Source organism: Primulina eburnea, chromosome 13, assembly GCF_022965805.1.
Source record: "Primulina eburnea isolate SZY01 chromosome 13, ASM2296580v1, whole genome shotgun sequence".
In the NCBI taxonomy this organism is placed as follows: Eukaryota; Viridiplantae; Streptophyta; class Magnoliopsida; order Lamiales; family Gesneriaceae; genus Primulina; species Primulina eburnea.
The window spans coordinates 24,979,507-24,985,785 of NC_133113.1; positions in this window are offsets into that span (position 1 = coordinate 24,979,507).

A 6,279-nucleotide genomic window follows, 5' to 3' on the forward strand; every position below is an offset into this window, starting at 1 on the left:
ATAAGCATTTTCTTGCATGTATGGATAATTCTTTAAATTAAATTACTAACATGTTAATTGAAATTCCTTAATTAAAATAAGCCTAAATTAACTTATCTCAATTGGTCACATATTTTAATATAGGCTTTTAATTAAATTATTTGACATAAAGAATTTATTTACTACTTATCTCTAGTTAATTAAATAAATCCTTAAACATTCTTTTATATTAGAATAATTTATTATTTATCTTAAATAAATTTTAGGAATGTTTTCTTAATATTAAAATTTATTTCAATACTCCAACTCCAGTCCGGCCTCGCTTATTTAATTGAAAATATAATAACTAAAACACTGCGTAAAATAACTCAACAAATTTAAAGAAAAGAATTTAAATCTTCATCCATGAAAAATCATTTTAATTTAAATCATAGTAATTATGCATGGCTTATACGTAGTCTGATTTACGGGTTCTACAGATAAAGTCTAGTGAGTCTAAAGACTCAACATGTATAAACTGGAGATAACAAGTAATACATAATAAAACCACATGCATCTTGAAAATAGAGCGTACATACTTGAAACTTGAACATAATAACATAAATGTAGACGTGTCATCATCATAAAACTTTTCATAAACATACTTGCATCATACATAGAACATGCATAACTTCATTATTTTGCGTAGAGATATGTTTCAAAGCAAGTGACTCATACATAAATGTGTCTGATTAGACTAAACCACAGTACTGGGCTGACAGGGAAAATCCACTGTCATATACACGAGATCCCCGGTCATGCTTTACCGGGTGGATTGGTCCCTGGTCATGCTTTACCGCTTTTCAATCCTGATCTAAACCCGGTCATGTTTTACTGGGGTGGAGAGGTCATCGGCCACGTTCACCGACTTCCAAACACGTTCATAGTTGGAGAGGTCCCCAAACACGTTCCCCGGCTTCCAAACCCGTTCATAATTGGCCACAAGACATTTAACATACCTCAAAAACATAAAATATTTTCTTTTGCACGTCGAACATAGTTAAAAACGTCGAGGGCTTCGTTGGAACATTCTGGACATGCTGCCCTAACAACAGCAGCAATGATTCAGGGGATCCCAACGAAGCCTGCAACCAAAACTTCAAGAACACATTAAAAACGCATTTTCAGAAAAGTGCAGTTTGAGCAGTCTACGAAAACTATCATAACTCACTCATTTCTTATCCAAAAATTACGCATTTACTGTCAAATCGAAAGTATCAAAAATTACTACGTTTTATATGTTGAAATTGTTTCCAGGAAATCGACCGAAATGTTGCAGTATTTCAAATGGCAGCAAATTCGTGTTTTGAGATCCAAAAATCGTTTCAAAAGCTATCCACCCATTTTTGCTCAAACTTTTGCATAACATACGCATGTTTTCCATACACTACACATCCAAATAATTACTATGACAAGATCTATGCAAAAAGGGAAAGAATATACACCATTTAATCTTTAAAGTTACCGAAACGACGACACCGAAGCGGAAAGGATGCGAGGGTTGATCCGGAACGATTTGTGGCTTGATTTCTTGAAGAAAATGAACGAAAACTTGCTGAAAAATTATAGAAGAGGGGCGTTTGTTGAACTCTCCAAGAACCCTAGCCTCTTACTCAAAGAAATGAAGTGGAAGTGAAAATGAAGCGTGTGTGCGCATAGGCATGTATGTGTGTGTGTGTGTGAGTTTTGGTATAAAATGGTAACATGTGTGAGTAATAAATAGGGGTAATTAAGGCTAATTATGTTAATTAAATAAATAATAACCAATTACATGCTAATTAGAATGCTAATAATATGCTAACCCATTAATCACTTTACTAACGATCTCAAATTTAAAAATTATAATATGCAATTGATAAACCTTAAAATTTTAAAATCTTAAAATCACTAAATAAATAAATTAGGTTTTAAAATGCTTAAAACTAAATAAATCATTTAAAATGCCCCAATCCTAATTTTAAATTAAAATACCACATTTTAAAAATCGCCAAAATCGTTGCCGGTCTCTTTTCCTCGATCCCGCATCGAATAATCATCTGAAACATGAAACTCAAGAAAATATTTTAATGTGTATCAAATAAACATGTAATAATTTAAAATAATGCAAATCATAAATCATGAATCTATAAAATTATTTTAAATTTAAATAAATAATTTTACAATTTAATAATTGCATGGGTTTTACGTGTACCGAATTTAGGCTCTACAGTTCCTCCCCCACTTATATAAATTTCGTCCTCGAAATTAAATCTTACCAAAAAACTCCGGATAGCGACTTGTCATATCTGCTTCAGCCTCCCAAGTGACCTCCTCCACTGATTGATTAAGCCACTGGATTTTGACAAACTTGATCACTTTGTTCCGAAGTCTTCGCTCCTGTCTTTTTAGGATTTGGACGGGTTTTCCTTATACGATAGATCTGGAGCAAGTTGTAACGGCTCATTACTCAAAACATGCAAAGGATTTGCTATGAATTTCTCAGCATCGAGACGCGGAACACATTGCGTACACCGTCCAAATTCAATGATAGGGCTACACGATAAGCTAGTGTCCCAACTCTGTCAAGAATCTCGGACGGCCCTATAAATCTCAGGCTCAACTTGCCTCTCTTCTCAAACCTCATAATACCCTTCATAGATCATATCTTCACGAAAACCTGATCATCTATGGCAAACTCAAGATCTCTCATCCTCATGTCAGCATAACTCTTTTGAAGACTCTGAGCGGTCTTCATCTTGTCTGGGATCTTGACCACCACGTTTGCGGTCTGCTGAACAATCTCTGGGCCTATTTCTGAACTCTCACCGACTTCATCCCAATAAATCGGTGATCTGAACTTCCTCCCATACAGTGCTTCGTAGGGAACCATACCTATCGATGATTGAAAACTGTTATTGTAGGTAAACTCTACTAGAGGTTGCTTTAATTCTCAATTTCCATGGAAATCTATCACACAGGCTCGCAACAATTCCCTCAATATCTGAATCACTCGCTCAGACTGGCCATCTGTCTAAGGGTGGAATGCCGTACTAAATAGCAATTTCGTCCCCATGGCTGCATGTAAACTCTTCCAAAAAGGACGATGTGAATCTCGGGTCCCTGTCGGACACAATAGAAACTGGGATCTCATGCAACTGGACTATCTCCCTGACATAGATTTCCGGATACTGCGTCATGGAGAAAGTCTTCTTCACTAGCAAGAAGTGTGCCGACTTAGTAAATCAATCCACTATAACTCAAATGGCATTGGATCCTCTGACTGAACTCAGCAAACCAACCACAAAATCCGTGGAAATATTCTCACATTTCTACTCGGGGATAGGGAGCGGATTAAGCATTCCTGCTGGCCTCTGATGCTCTGCTTTCACTTGCTGACAAGTGAGGCATTTAGACACAAATCGGTAGATGTCTCGCTTCATACTTGGCCACCAATACAACATCTACAAATCCTTGTACATCTTGGTACCTCCTGCATATATAGAATACGGAGATGCATGTGCCTCTGTTAGAATATCCTCTCTAATCGAATCAACATTAGACGCCCACATTCTATCTCTGTATCTCACAATACCATCAGACATTGTGTAGAGTACACTGCCTTTGGCTTCATCCTTCAGTCTCCATTTCTGTAACTGCTCATCTGAAGACTGTCCTCTACGGATTTGGTCTAGCAAAGAAGACCGGACTGTCAAATTAGACAGCTTGGAAGCTCTGCCCTTACGATAAACTTCTAAGCCAAACCTCTAAATCTCAGGCTGAAGAGGTCTCTACACTGACAACTGTGCTACGACTGCAACTTTTCTGCTCAAGGCGTCTGCGACAACATTAGCTTTCCCCGGATGGTAGATAATCTCACAATCGTAGTCTTTTACCAACTCCAACCATCGTCTTTGTCTCATATTCAACTCTTTATGCGTGAAGAAATACTTGAGACTCTTGTGATCGGTAAATATTTGGCATTTTTCGCCGTACAAGTAGTGTTTCCATATCTTTAAAGCAAAGACAACGGTGGCTAACTCTAGATAATGAGTCGGGTATTTCTTCTCATGCAGTTTCAACTGTCTGGAAGCATAAGTTATAACCCGACCATGCTGTATCAACACTGTGCCTAATCCAAGCTTAGATGTATCGCTGTACAACACAAAATTACCTTGCCCTGATGGTATGGCTAACACTGGCGCTGAAATGAGAGCTTGCTTCAAAGTATCGAGTGCTTCTGACACTCTTCACTCCATACAAATTTAGCATTCTTTTTTGTCAATGAAATGAGTGGCACTGCTATCGAAGAAAATATCTGAATAAACTTTCGGTAAGTAGCCTGCCAAGCCTAGAAACTGCAGATCTCTGATGCGTTCTTCGGCTCAACCTATTCCTTAACTGCTGCCACCTTAACTGGGTCCACCTCAATCCCACTGCTAGATATTATATGACCCAAAAACGCTACTTTCTCCAACCAAAATTCACACTTACTGAATTTTGCGTACAATTTGTGGCTCTGCAAGACCTGCAAAACTGTACTCAAATGCTGACTGTGCTCTTCATGGCTCTTCGAGTAGACAAGGATGTCGTCAATGAACACTATGACGAACTGATCTAGGTGGCTGAAATACTCGATTCATGATGTCTATAAAAATTACTGGAGCATTCGTCAGTCCAAACGGCATCACCAAGAACTCGTAATGCCCATATCTGTTCTTGAAAGTTGTCTTATGAACATTTGCATCTTTTATCTTCATTTGATGATACCCTGATCGAAGATCTATCTTGGAGAACACTGTAGCTCCATGCAACTGATCGAACAAGTCCTCGATCCTTGGAGTGGATATTTATTCTTGATCGTTACCTTGTTCAATTCTCGTTAATCGATACACAACCTCACGCTCCCATATCTCTTCTTTACAAAAAGCACTGGTGCGCCCCATGGTGAGAAACTAGGGTGGATAAATTCTTTATCAAGAAGCTCCTGAATCTACTGTTTGAGCTCTAACATCTCAGCTGGAGTTAGATGGTACGGTGCCTTAGAGATTGGCACACTGCCTGGCACAAGATCAATAGCGAACTCCCTTCTCTCTTTGGTGGAAGCCTGCGATGTCATCTGGAAAAACGTCAGAAAAATATCTGACTACAGATACATCAGATATTGACAGAGTGGGCGCGTCAGGTGCTGAAATGATGCTTGCCAAGAAAGCCTGACACCCCTTGTGGATAAGTCTTCGTGCCTGCATGCAAGACATCATGCGAGGGAAACTCTTCCATCTATCTGACTCAAAGAGAAACTGCTCTATGCTTACGGTCTAACCAACAGTGACCTTTTCCGGAAGTCTATAAGAACTCTGTTCTTCGTCAGCCAGTCCATTCCATAAATAATATCAAATTCTAGCATCGGCAAGCACAACCTAGATCGGCATACACTAGGTGGCCCTGCTGTACAAGATCGATGTATCTGATCACACTAGTAGCTGATAGCTCTTCCCCTGATGGGACTGTCACTGAGTAGTTCACGTCGAGCCCAATGGACTTGACATCTAAATGATTAGCGAATGTCTCTGAGATGAAAGAGTGAGTGACCCCAGAATCTAATAAGGCATTCGTGGCTAATCTCTTTATAAAGATATTTCCTAAGAGACGTTAGCACAATCCACAAAACTTACATCCCAAAATACTAATCTTTACCTCAAGCATAGTTGAAAATCTCTACAAAAGTCACCAAAAATACTAACTAGCACACTATTAATCCCAATCAAATTCGAAACATGCATGAAAAATTTAATACTGAATTGTATTAAAGAATTTACAAGTCAGAAGAGTCGTGTCTGAGTTCGCCTCCTCAGCTTGCACGGCGAACACTCTTCCCTGGGTCGGCTGCCTCCATTGCGGGCAGTTCCTCAACATGTGATCAGTGGCTCCACACTTGAAGCATTTGCCAGAACCCCATAAACACTGGCCCACATGCTGGCGGTTGCATTTAGGACACCGGGTACTCATCAGGCTTCTGAGGAGCATTCTTTTGTGGTATAGGACTCTTGCCTCTCGGCGGTCCCTGAAATGGCCTCTTCCCTTGATGTCCCTGGAAAAGGCCTCTTAAACTGAGGCTGCTGCTACTGCTGGGGGTGCCTGATAGGTCCTCTTACCCTGTCTATCCAACTCAATGTCTCTCTGGTCATGTTATTTAAGCAAAAATATGAAGTAAATAAATTATCAATGTAATTAGACTATTACGAAATTCATTAGAAAAATCACAATAAATTAACAAAAAATTTC